A 14,670-nucleotide genomic window follows, 5' to 3' on the forward strand; every position below is an offset into this window, starting at 1 on the left:
TCCCAGGAGACCGCTGCCTCCGCCGCCGACTACTACTACGAGTTGGCTGACGACCAGGAGTAGGTTCGAAGGGTCCTAGGCAGGAGGCCTGCGCCTTTTCGATCGTAGTATTTGTTTTGCCCCGCCTTCTTAAGGCCTATCTATTTTATGTTTAAGTCTGTTCCCAGACTCTGATGCTTCTGCTGATGCTTGTATGACATCAAGCTTATGTATTCGAGCCCTCGAGGCCCTGGCTTGTAAAATAAAGCTTGTATGACTTTTATTTGTGTAGAGTTGTGTTGTGATAGTTTCCCGTGAGTCCTTAGGCTTGATCGTGCGCATTTGCGTGTATGGTTAGCGCACGATTGAGCCGGGGGCGTCACAAGTTGATATCAGAGATGACTGCCTGTAGGAACCCCCTTTCCACCTCCTTGGCCGAAGTTGAGTCTTGTCAATGAAAACTGTTTTACTAACATGGCTGTGTGGCTTACGGGCCCACGTCGCCAATTGGGTGGTATTAGGATCTTTTATTCCTCGTCTATACTCTGGGACTCTGATCTCTCTTCTATTCGGGTTAAATGATTTTGCTAACTCTGACATTAGGTTCTCGTAACCACTTCATCCCGGAGAGCCCCTTCACTGCAGATGATCGCTTGCCTCGCCAGAAGATTCTGCAGATACTCTTCGATGTTTCCCGAGATCCTGTGCCCACTACCTTGTAGTTCTTGACCACCGATAATCCCCGTGAATAACATTCTTGCCGCTTGTACCTTCATCCCCAGTTTCTATTGATGTTATAAGTTACCCCTAATAATCTTCGTTGTTCCGAGAATCCTTTGTGACTTCTGCTTTGCAGATTCTTTTCGCACTACGGATAATTCAGTTACCCAGGGTACGTTCATCCCCAGTTGTTCATATGCTTTCCAAAATACTTTGAAATGCTATCTGATCTCCCGAAAATCCTCTGCAGCCTTTTTCCCTTGATTCTCCTTGCCTGCTTGCATTGTGGGTAATTCCGCATGTCTAGCAATATTTAATAAAGTCCTTTGTGATTGTCCTTCTGTTCCTATGGATTCAACATGTGCGCGAATACTCGCAATCATCAATTAACCTTTGGAAATTCTCTTTCTGGCTCAGACATCATTTCGGATATGAGCTGGTTCTTGCCCAATCAAGATTTGATCGGGTGTGCCTCTAAGTGTGTTCAACCTATTCATCATCGATCCGAGCATCTGATTCTGACTAGAAATCGAAATTTCTTTGAACTTAAGCATCGAATTATTCAGATGTTTCCATAAGCCGATGCCTTTGCATCCCTTCTCCCTCTGATTGATTTTCGATACTCACATCAATTCCGTCATGAATCACCAGATCCATTGTTGGGTTGTTATCCGACAGTGTCCTTAACATCTGAGATCTTTTGAGTTCTCCCCTGATACATAATGCCTTTGGTAAATTGTATCCTCTGTTTTTGTCAGCCATGCTCTACTATCGAGCTTGAGTGTTTGTGGTATATGGTTCTAAGATGCCCTGATGGGTTGAACCTATGCCTTCTTAATCTGTGTGAACCTGATAATTTTCGCGGGTCATACTCCTCTGTTTTTTTTCACCAGGTAGTTCTTCACGTTCATATAATTTTTAACAGAGAAGTGAATGAAAGATTATGCATTGGAGAAGTGGGAGTCGACCTTGAACTTTGTGTTCATGCCCATAAACACGATGTACATCTTATCGGTTCCGACCATATTTTCTCCTTGATTCCATTTCCCGGACAAGTTAAAATACTTGTCTTCTGCAGATCATTTCACCCGTCCAACCTCTATTCTGATCTACCTTCAAGTATTGCCCCATGTTATCTCAAGGATATTGTGTCATTGCACTACCTCTTGTGAATTTTTATTGGAATGATACTCCATCACATCATTCTTAGCTTGATCGGCTATATCATTATCGTGCTAATTTCAACTGTGCTACCTAGTCCTTATGCCCGCAGCAACTTCCGACGACAAGCTAAGCTTGCGTCGATCTTCCTCGTCTTATCCTTTGACCTCGAACAACAAGCTTGATTTTGAGCTGGTGTCATATCCGTGGTTCCAATAACCTTTCGCTTCATCCTTCCTTTTGCTTGGTGTCGTCGCTGCTCGATGGCTTCTTCATAGAACCTCTCGACAAATGTTTCGTGATCAGCGTTATCCTCTTTGACTTCTTCCAAGTGTCTATTGAATTCATGGTGAGAAATACCATCCTTGCCCATCGATGATTTGTGATATCATCGATGACATCCTCGACTTCCTGCCAACACCGACTTAGTTGTGTTTGGTTTTACCTTACGTTCCGAGATAATCTTGGAAATGTTCCTCTGTATCTCTTGTGATCTTCCGAACCAACCCTTGCTTGAAACACCATGTTATTGCTACCTCAAAGCATGACTGTGGTAATCCGAATATCAGCAGTAATATTGGAAGCACATTGGTAAATGTTTCCTGATCAATTATCCAAACACCATTGTATGGGTAATATCTTGAATTTCCCTGCCCCTTTAACTAAGTGGTTAGCTAGTTGCTATCCTGTCTTGGATTTCATTCTCTTCTTGTCCTTGGGGAAGTTATACTCCCAGTACTTGTGTAAAAATCACATTTTCCTCTCCATTGTTCTGTTTAGCCTTCTTGATCTTTATGATCTAAGCAATAATAATTCTCTGCTTATGAAAACACCTCCTCTGACATGCGCTGTACCGATGTTGTCACCGACATAACTGACAGACTATCTTCTGACATACCTTGTTGTCGTGATCGGTAAGATGTCACCGTCCTCCCTACTCTCGATCGACCCTCATCATAGTTCCACAGGATTGAAACCTGACCCTCCTGTACATCCTTGATTCTGAAGTATCCTTGCTCATAGCTTCTTAACTTATCATGAGCCACCCTCTGAGAGAAGATCTACTCCCGATACTCTGAACCCTTTTCACACTCTGTTCAGGTATCGATCGGATGTCCATTCGCTCGAAACTTCTTATTGTACCTTCATACTTTGCTCCCGATGTTTTCATAAGTTTCTTCTCGAGAGATACTTCTGCCACATACCCTAAAATGTCCACCAGATAATCGACTCTACAAGGGCCAGTTCTCCCGGAGTTACCTTTACTTCCCACTTAAATCTCAGGACGAGATTTCTTGTAGTGGAGGAGATTTGTAACACCCCCAGATCTCAACCCTTTCATTAAGCTAATTAAGTAGCCATGTCATCATGATCATCTTATTTAAATTGCATTTAGAGGATAATCCAATTTCAAATTCCAATTCAAATTGCAACTCAAATTTAAAGTAAAAATAAAAGTTGTTCAAATTCGAGAGCAAAAATGTTCATCATTTAGAAAATATTCCAAAGGAAAAATATATAATGGAAACCAACATTATTCGAAATATTAAAGTGCCCTAAAATAATTAAAACAGTACCCAAATGGTAATATTAAATCCATTTCTACCTATGCAAAAATCAAATGGATCCAAATACCCACCAAACTTTTTGAGGCAATACCTTATATTGCAAGATAATTATTGAGGCATGTCACATAATTTACAAAGGTCATTAAGTGGCCATACCATTCGCAAAACAGAATGAATTAAAGAAAACAGAAAAGGGAAATAACAAAAAAGGGGGCACTGTGCTCGAGGCCCAAGCGCCACAGTGCCTGGCCTAGCCTCTCTCTCCCCTTCTACCTGCTCCCCACCCTCGCTGTCGCCATGGCCATGGCCGGAGCGCCTTCGTCGGCCGTTTTGCTGATGTGTGCAGCCACAGGGCGATGGGGGAGATAAGATCGAACCCCAGCCGCCCCTGGACCCCCCTGGCCACTTCCCTATCCCTTCCTCCCTCACACCCCCTTCTCCACGAGCTCAGCCAAGCGCCGCCGCCGCACCGCTGCTGGTGACGGCCAGGAGCCACCTCGAGCTGCGCTTGGAAGTCCAGCAGCTCCGCCGGGCTCATCCCCATCTTCTACGCCCCCAGATCGACACCGGGAGCTGCCGCATCGCCGCCATCACCTTCTTCCCCCATCCATGGCTGCCGTCACCATTATTGACGGCCTGGTCATCTCCGTCCACTCCACCCTCGTACGAGCTCGCCACCAACCCCCTCTTGGTGAGCCGCGCCCAATCCCCTTTCTTTCCCCTTTGTTCCGCCATCGTAGCCGCGTGACCGAGCACACCCGAATTCCGGCGCCGCCGTCATTTCGGTCAACCCCAGCTGCCGCCGCTCGCTCCATCGCACGCGCGTCTCTGGGCTCGTTCGAATGAGCCCAACCGCGGCTTGATCCGCTCCCTGTGCGCCATTCCCGTGCGCCGCCGCCGCTTATGGCCTTCGCCGGAGAGCGCCGACGCGCGCGCTGGTTTAAAAGCAGTGGGCCCCGGGGCATTAACCAGTAGATTAGGAGCTAATGAAATTACTTAGGCCTAAGCACTCACTGGCAATGGGGCCCACAGCTAAATAACCCTTCAATTAAATCATCTCTATGACATGTGGGTCCCCTGGGACATTTGACCAGTCAACTGGTGACTGTGCAGTTGACTGGGCCCACTGTCAGTGTCTCAGCCTCTTTGGCTTGGTACAAAAGTGAGTGCAAAAAGTATTTTGGCACTGTTCTGGATAATGCAATTTAATTAATTAAAATAATTCCAGAATTTCAGAAAAATGCTAAAACTTGTTTAATTCATAGAAATTAATCCGTGCCTCGGATGGAAAAACTTTGTATATGAAAGTTGATCAGAAAAATCCAACCGTGTCATCTGTTATCATGACGGAACCCTCTACGTAGGTGAACCCACAACTTTTTGCCTGTTTCTGGCAGATGAATAGTGCACTCATACCGGTTAATAAATCTGACTTAAATCCTAAAATAACTAAAATGGTTTAGAAAGGTCATTAGGCAACTCTGCACTGCATCCTACCTGTCACATGCCTCTAACACCGCAAACCTGGAACTTTCCCCCCTCCGGTCACCTGTCCGACACAGGTCCGGAACCGGGAAAAACTTTCCCGGATGGGTTCCCCCTTCGTCGTTATCATGTATCACTGCGTTAGATCAACCCGGCATAGTTTATAGTCATGTCATGCTTTGTGATTGCTTTTGTTGCTGTGTGTTTATATGTTTCCTCCCCCTCTTCTCTCGATAGACGCCGAGAGCGCTGATGATTCGGTGGACGACTACGTCACTGTAGAATATCCATTTTTGTCTACAAAGCAACCAGGCAAGCAAAACCCACTTGATCATTTCGATATCGCCCATTCCATTCTCTCTTATGCTTGCATTATAAATTGCTGCTGCTACTGTTTATCCTATTCTGATGCATAGCCAGTTTATTGTAACCTGCTATTGATACTTACCTATTATCCTAAACTGCTTAGTATAGGTTGCTCAGTGCACCATTTGTGGCCCCTCTTTTGTTCTAGTTGCCCCGCTATAGTTCTGTGTCCCGATCGATGAGATCGACGGGCTGAGTCCAGCACATCACCGACACGCCCCCCCCAGTTGCCCGACTTCGTCGAGATAACATCAAGTGACGAGGGTGATACCTCCTAACTCACTTCGGATGATTTCTCTGTAACGTAGCTAGTCGGATGTGGGTTACCGATGGTGATTCCTCTTACTCCACCTCCGATGAAGTAACGTAGCTAGGCGGATGTGAGTTACCGAGGGTGATTCCTCTTACTCCACCTCCGATGATAGCTAGCCGGACGTGAGTTACCGAGGGTGATTCCTCTTACTCCACCTCCGATGATACGTTGTCGGCAACACCTCAAGTGTGAATCCTTCGAGGGTGATTCCTCTGAGTTCACCTTGATAATTACATCTGGTAGGAACCCAACGAGGGTGATTCCTCAGATTCCTTCTTGATCTGATAGACACACGGTTACTATACTTTGCTGTTGTTACTATACTACTGATACTGGTCACAGACGGGTCGACCCCGAGGGGTACCCGCGAGAGTGGTGTGCAGATGGGTGACCGTGAGAGTACCCGCGAGATTTCCATGAAGCGCGGCCGGGCATTCTTAGCCCTTGTCGCAAGTCCTCGAGAGGGGGCGACGGGACCACATTATCGTGCGCATTGATCATCACCGCGAGCTCCTAAGGCTTTACCGGGTTTGGATATGTGATCTGAGTAGGCCTCTGGCCTTTTACGCACTAACCAACACATGGGATAGTTATGGGCACTCTACGTCATATGTATCAGCCGAAGCTCTTCAGATGTCAGCGACTGAGCGGTGCGCGCCGGGTTGGACCGCGTAAAGCAACCGCCTAGAAGTATGGGTTGCCAGCTCTGCTCACAGGCCGCACACACAACGTATAGGAGTGCGCAGGGCGATAGGTCCATGACCCCTGCGCACATAGGGTTTAGTCCGGCGTGCTGGCCTCTCTGATTAGCCTAGGTGGGGCTATGATGGCGCCTAGAAGCACCTTGCTCGCGTTGGTGGTTTCCCCGAAGAGGAGAGGATGATGTAGCGAGCGGAGAAGTATTTCCCTTGGCTAAGGACCAAGGTTATCGAACCAGAAGGAGGTTCTCACAACACCACGTGTTCAGCACCTGCACACAAGAAAACAAATCTCCACACCCCAACGCGATCAAGGGGTTGTCAAGCCCTTAACGGTGAGATGAAGGATGAAACATCGATGGAAAATTGTTGCAAAGTGGAAGATGGTTCAGATCTGAAATCTTTATATCGAAAGCAAAAGCAAAAGAGATCGAAAGCAATATGATGGAAAAGAGACCCCGGGGGCCGTAGGATTCACTAGTGGCTTCTCTCAAGAAAAATAGCAAACGGTGGAAAACTTTTATTGTTGGGCAATTGATAGAACCTCAAATAATCATGACGATATCCAGGCAATGATATATATATATAGGCATCACGTCCATGATTAGTAGACCGACTCCTGCTTGCATCTACTACTATTACTCCACACATCGACCGCTATCCAGCATGCATCTAGTGTATTAAGTTCATGGAAAAACGGAGTAATGCAATAAGAACAATGACATGATGTAGATCAGATCTATTCATGTAGGAATAGACACGACCTTTTCTCCTTAGTAGCAACGATCAACGCGTGTCTTGCTGCCCCTTCTGTCACTGGGAAAGAACACCGCGAGATCGAACCCACTATTGAGCACCTCTTCCCATGGCAAGAAAAATCAATCTAGTTGGCCTAACTAAACCAAAGTTTCGAAGAAGAAATACAAGACTATAAGAAATCATGCAAATAAGAGATCAAAGAACTCAAATCACTTTCATGGATATAAAAAGATAGATCTAATCATAAACTCAAAGTTCATCGGATCCCAACAAACACACCGCCAAAAAGAATTACATCATATGGATCTCCAAGAGACCATTGTATTGAAGATCAAAGAGAGAGAAAGCCATCTAGCTACTGCCTACGGACCCGAAGGTCTACAATGGACTACTCACGCATCATCGGAGAGGCACCAATGTGTTAGAAATATGCCCTAGAGGCAATAATAAATTGGTTCTTATTATATTTCCTTGTTCATGATAATCGTTTATTATCCATGCTAAAATTGTATTGATAGGAAACTCAGATACATGTGTGGATACATAGAAAACACCATGTCCCTAGTAAGCCTCTAGTTGACTAGCTCGTTAATCAATATATGGTTACGGTTTCCTGACCATGGACATTGGATGTCGTTGATAACGGGATCACATCATTAGGAGAATGATGTGATGGACAAGACCCAATCCTAAGCCTAGCACAAGATCGTGTAGTTTGTTTGCTAAGATCTTTTCTAATGTCAAGTATCATTTCCTTAGACCATGAGATTGTGCAACTCCCGGATACCGTAGGAATGCTTTGGGTGTACTAAATGCCACAACGTAACTGGGTGGCTATAAAGGTGCACTATAGGTATCTCCGAAAGTGTCTGTTGGGTTGGCACGAATCGAGACTGGGATTGTCACTCCGTGTATACGGAGAGGTATCTCTAGGCCCACTCGGTAGGACATCATCATAATGTGCACAATGTGACCAAGGAGTTGATCACGGGATGATGTGTTACGGAACGAGTAAAGAGACTTGCCAGTAACGAGCTTGAACAAGGTATCGGGATACCAACGATCGAATCTCGGGCAAGTAACATATCGGTAGACAAAGGGAATTGTATACGGGATTAATTGAATCCCCGACATCGTGGTTCATCCGATGAGATCATCGTGGAACATGTGGGAGCCAACATGGGTATCCAGATCCCGCTGTTGGTTATTGGCCGGAGAACGTCCCGGTCATGTCTGCATGGTTCCCGAACCCGTAGGGTCTACACACTTAAGGTTCGATGACGCTAGGGTTATAGGGAATAGATATACGTGGTTACCGAATGTTGTTGCGAGTCCCGGATGAGATCCCGGACGTCACGAGGAGTTCCGAAATGGTCCGGAGGTAAGGATTTATATATGGGAAGTCCTGTTTTGGTCACCGGAAAAGTTTCGGGTGCTATCGGTAACGTACCGGGACCACCGGGAGGGTCCCGGGGGTCCACCAGGTGGGGCCACCGGCCCCAGAGGGCTGCGTGGGCCAAGTGTGGGAAGGGACCAGCCCCTAGGTGGGCTGGTGCACCTCCCACAAGAGGCCCAAGGCGCAGGGAAGGGGGCAAGGGGAAACCCTAGGCTCAGATGGGCCTAAGGCCCACCTAGGGTGCGCCCCCCCTCTCTCCCCCTCTGGCCGCCCCCCTAGATGCATCTAGGGCTGGCCGCACCCCTTGGGGGGGAACCCTAGATGGGGGCGCAGCCCCTTCCCCTCCCCTATATATAGTGGGGGTTTTGGGGCTGCCAGAAAAATGAGTCTCCCTCTCTCTTTGGCGCAGCCCTACCCCTCTCCCTCCTCGTCTCTCGCAGTGCTTGGCGAAGCCCTGCTGGAGTGCCACGCTCCTCCATCACCACCACGCCGTCGTGCTGCTGCTGGACGGAGTCTTCCCCAACCTCTCCCTCTCTCCTTGCTGGATCAAGGCGTGGGAGACGTCACCGGGCTGCACGTGTGTTGAACGCGGAGGCGCCGTGGTTCGGCGCTTAGATCGGAATCAACCGCGATCAGAATCGCTACGAGTACGACTCCTTCATCCGCATTCTTGCAACGCTTCCGCATCGCGATCTACAATGGTATGTAGATGCACTCCCCTTCCCCTCGGTGCTAGATTACTCCATAGATTGATCTTGGTGATGCGTAGAAAATTTTGAATTTCTGCTACGTTCCCAACAGTGGTATCAGAGCTAGGTCTATGCGTAGTTTCTATGCACGAGTAGAACACAAAGTAGTTGTGGGCGTCGATTTTGTCAATTTACTTGCCGTTACTAGTCTTATCTTGATTCGGCGGCATCATGGGATGAAGCGGCCCAGACCGACCTTACACGTACACTTACGTGAGACAGGTTCCACCGACTGACATGCACTAGTTGGATAAGGTGGCTAGCCGGTGTCTGTCTCTTCCACTTTAGTCGGATCGGATTTGATGAAAAGGGTCCTTATGAAGGGTAAATATAAATTGGCATATCACGTTGTGGCTTTTGCGTAGGTAAGAAACGTTCTTGCTAGAATCCCATAGCAGCCACGTAAAACATGCAACAACAATTAGAGGACGTCTAACTTGTTTTTGCAGGGTATGCTATGTGATGTGATATGGCCAAAAGGATGTGATGAATGATATATGTGATGTATGAGATTTATCATGTTCTTGTAATAGGAATCACGACTTGCATGTCAATGAGTATGACAACCGGCAGGAGCCATAGGAGTTGTCTTAATTTATTGTATGACCTGCGTGTCAATGAAAACGCCATGTAATTACTTTACTTTATTGCTAACCGTTAGCCATAGTAGTAGAAGTAATAGTTGGCGAGACAACTTCATGAAGACACAATGATGGAGATTATGATGATGGAGATCATGGTGTCATGCCGGTGACGAAGGTGATCATGTCGCGCCTCGAAGATGGAGATCAAAGGCGCAGGATGATATTGGCCATATCACGTCACTTTATGATTTGCATGTGATGTTTATCATGTTTACATCTTATTTGCTTAGAACGACGGTAGCATAAATAAGATGATCCCTCACTAAAATTTCAAGAGACGTGTTCCCCCTAACTGTGCACTGTTGCGAAGGTTCGTTGTTTCGAAGCACCACGTGATGATCGGGTGTGATAGATTCTAACGTTCGCATACAACGGGTGTTGAGGAGCCTAGCATGTACAGACATGGCCTCGGAACACATGCGGAACACTTAAGTTGACTTGACGAGCCTAGCATGTACAGACATGGCCTCTGAACACAAGAGATCGAAAGGTCGAACATGACTCGTATAGTAGATGCGATCAACATGGAGATGTTCACCGATGATGACTAGTCCGTCTCACGTGATGATCGGACACGGCCTAGTTTGACTCGGATCATGTATCACTTAGATGACTAGAGGGATGTCTATCTGAGTGGGAGTTCATTTAATAATCAGATGAACTTCATTATCATGAACATAGTCAAAAGGTCTTTGCAAATTATGTCATAGATTACGCTTTAGTTCTACTGTTTAAGATATGTTCCTAGAGAAAATTTAGTTGAAAGTTGATAGTAGCAATTATGCGGACTGGGTCCGTGAACTGAGGATTGTCCTCAGTGCTGCACAGAAGGCTTATGTCCTTAATGCACCGCTCGGTGTGCTGAACCTCAGCGTCGTCTGTAGATGTTGCGAAACATCTGACATACACGTTTTGATGACTACGTGATAGTTCAGTGCGTAATGCTAACGGTTTAGAATTGTGGCACCAAAACGTTTTTGAAACGTCGCAGAACATATGAGATGTTCCGAAGACTGAAATTGGGATTTCAGACTAGTGCCCACGTCAAGAGGTATGAGACCCCTGACGAGTTTCTTAAGCCTGCAAACTAAGGGAGAAAAGCTCAATCGTTGAGCATGTGCTCAGATTGTCTGAGTACTACAATCACCTGAATCGAGTGGAAGTTAATCTTCCAGATGAGATAGTGATGGTTCTCCATAGTCACTGCCACCAAGCTATTAGAGCTTCGTGATGAACTATAACATATCAGGGATAGACATGATGATCCTTGAGCAACTCGCGATGTTTGACACCGCGAAAGTAGAAATCAAGAAGGAGCATCAATTGTTGATGGTTAGTAAAACCACTAGTTTCTAGAAGGGCAAGGGAAGAAGGGATACTTCATGAAACAGCAAGTCATTTGCTGCTCTAGTGAAGAATCCCAAGGTTGAACCCAAACCCGAGACTAAGTGCTTCTGTAATGAGGGGAACGGTCACTAAAGCAGTACTACCCTAGATACTTGGTAGATGAGAAGGCAGGCAAGGTCGACAGAAGTATAGAGGATATACGTTATATGAATGTGTACTTTACTAGTACTCCTAGTAGCACCAGGGTATTAGATACCGGTTCGGTTGCTAAGTGTTAGTAACTCGAAATAAAAGCTGCGGAATAAACGGAGACTAGCTAAAGGTGAGATGACGATGTGCGTTGGAAGTGTTTCCAAGGTTGATGTGATCAAGCATCGCATGCTCCCTCTACCATCGAGATTGGTGTTAAACCTAAATAATTGTTATTGGGTGTTTGCGTTGAGCATAAACATGATTGGATTATGTTTATCGCAATACGGTTATTCATATAAGGAGAATAATGGTTACTCTATTTATTTGAATAATACCTTCAATGGTCTTGCACCTAAAATGAATCTCGATCGCAGTGATACACATGTTCGTGCCAAAAGACATAAAATAATAATGATAGTACCACATAATTGTGGCACTACCATTTGAGTTATATTGGTATAAAACGCATGAAGAAGCTCCATGTAGATGGATCTTTGGAATCACTCGTTTTTGAAAAGATTGAGACATGCGAGCCATGTCTATTGGTATATATGCATGAAGAAACTCCATGCAGATGGATCGTTTGGACTCACTTGAGACATGCAAATCATACCACATGGGCAAGATGACTGAAAGGCCTCGTTTTCAGTAAGATGGAACAAGAGAGCAACTTGTTGGAAGTAATACATTTGATGTGTGCAGTCCAATGAGTGCCGAGGCACGCAGTGGATATCGATATGTTCTTACTTCACAGATGATTTGAGTAGATGCTGAGAATATTTACTTGATGAAACACAAGTCTGAATTATTGAAAGGTTCAAGTAATTTCAGAGTGAAGTTGAAGATCGTCGTGACAAGAGGATAAAATGTCTATGATATGATCATAGAGATATCTGAGTTACGAGTTTGGCACACAATTAAGACATTGTGGAAAGTGTTACACAATTAATACCGCCTGGAACACCACAGTGTGATGGTGTGTCCGAACATCATGACTGCACCCTATTGGATATGGTGCATACCATGATGTCTCTTATCGAATTACCACTATCGTTTATGGGTTAGGCATTAGAGACAATCGCATTCACTTTAAATAGGGCACCACGCAATTCCGTTGATACGACACCGTTTAGAGAAACCTAAGTATCGTTTCTTAAAAGTTTGGGGCTGCGATGCTTATGTGAAAAAGTTTCAGGCTGATAAGCTCGAACCCAAAGCGGATAAATGCATCTTCATAGAATACCCCAAACAGTTGGGTATACCTCCTATTTCAGATCTGGAAGCAAAAGTAATTGCTTCTAGAAACGGGTCCTTTCTCGAGGAAAAGTTTCTCTCGAAAGAATTGAGTGGGAGGATGGTGGTGACTTGATGAGGTTATTGAACCATGACTTCAACTAGTGTGTAGCAGGGCACAGGAAGTTGTTCCTGTGGCACCTACACCAATTGAAGTGGAAGCTTATGATAGTGATCATGAAACTTCAGATCAAGTCACTACCAAACCTCATAGGACGACGAGGATGCGTGCTACTTCAGAGTAGTACGTGATCCTGTCTTGGAAGTCATGTTGCTAGACAACAATGAACCTACGAGCTATGGAGAAGCGATGGTGGGCCCATATTCCGACAAATGGTTAGAAGCCATGAAATCCGAGATAGGATCCATGTATCAGAACAAAGCATGGACTTTGGTGAACTTGCCCGATGATCGGCAAGCCATTGAGATAAATGGATCTTTAAGAAGAAGACGGACGTGGACGGTAATGTTACCGTCTATGAAGCTCGACTTGTGGCAAAGAGTATTTTCACAAGTTCAAGGAGTTAACTACGATGAGATTTTCTCATCCGTAGCGATGCTTAAGTCCGTCGGAATCATGTTAGCATTAGCTGCATTTATGAAATCTGTCAGATGGATGTCAAAACAAGTTTCCTTACCTGTTTTCGTAAGGAAAGGTTGTATGTGATACAATCAGAAAGGTTTTGTCGATCCTAAGGATGTTGGGAATCGTAGCATAATTTAAAATTTTCCTACGCTCACCAAGATGCATCTATGGAGTGTACTAGCAACGAGGGGAAGGGAGTGCATCTACATACCCTTGTAGATCGCGAGCGGAAGCGTTCCAATGAACGTGGATGACGGAGTCGTACTCGTCGTGATCCAAATCACCGATGACCGAGTGCCGAACGGACGGCACCTCCGCGTTCAACACACGTACGATGCAGCGACGTCTCCTCCTTCTTGATCCAGCAAGGGGGGAGGAGAGGTTGATGGAGATCCAACAGCACGACGGCGTGGTGGTGGATGTAGCGGGTCTGCGGCAGGGCTTCGCCAAGCTTCTGCGAGAGAGAGAGGTGTTGCAGGGGAGGAGGGAGGCGCCCAAGGCTGTAGGTTGCTGCCCTCCCCCCTTTATATAGGCCCCCTTGGGAGGGGGGGCCAGCCAAAACCCATCTAGGGTTGGGGGGGCGGCGGCCAAGGGGTGGAAAGGGGTGCCTTGCCCCCCAAGGCAAGGGGGAAGCTCCCCCCTAGGGTTCCCAACCCTAGGCGCATGGGGGGAGGCCCAAGGGGGGTGCCCCAGCCCACTAAGGGCTGGTTCCCTTCCACTTTCAGCCCACGGGGCCCTCCGGGATAGGTGGCCCCACCCGGTGGACCCCCGGGACCCTTCCGGTGGTCCCGGTACAATACCGGTAACCCCCGAAACTTTCCCGGTGGCCGAAACTTGACTTCCTATATATAATTCTTCACCTCCGGACTATTCCGGAACCTCTCGTGACGTCCGGGATCTCATCCGGGACTCCGAACAACTTTCGGGTTTCCGCATACATATATCTCTACAACCCTAGCGTCACCGGACCTTAAGTGTGTAGACCCTACGGGTTCGGGAGACATGCAGACATGACCGAGACGCCTCTCCGGTCAATAACCAACAGCGGGATCTGGATACCCATGTTGGCTCCCACATGCTCCACGATGATCTCATCGGATGAACCACGGTGTCGAGGATTCAATCAATCCGTATGCAATTCCCTTTGTCAATCGGTATGTTACTTGCCCGAGATTCGATCGTCGGTATCCCAATACCTTGTTCAATCTCGTTACCGGCAAGTCTCTTTACTCGTACCGCAATGCATGATCCCATGACTAACGCCTTAGTCACACTGAGCTCATTATGATGATGCATTACCGAGTGGGCCCAGAGATACCTCTCCGTCACACGGAGTAACAAATCCCAGTCTCGATCCGTGCCAACCCAACAGACAGTTTCGGAGATACCCGTAATGCACCTTTATAGTCACCCA

The sequence above is a fragment of the Aegilops tauschii genome, chromosome 1 (genome assembly GCF_002575655.3).
Source record: "Aegilops tauschii subsp. strangulata cultivar AL8/78 chromosome 1, Aet v6.0, whole genome shotgun sequence".
In the NCBI taxonomy this organism is placed as follows: domain Eukaryota; kingdom Viridiplantae; phylum Streptophyta; class Magnoliopsida; order Poales; family Poaceae; genus Aegilops; species Aegilops tauschii.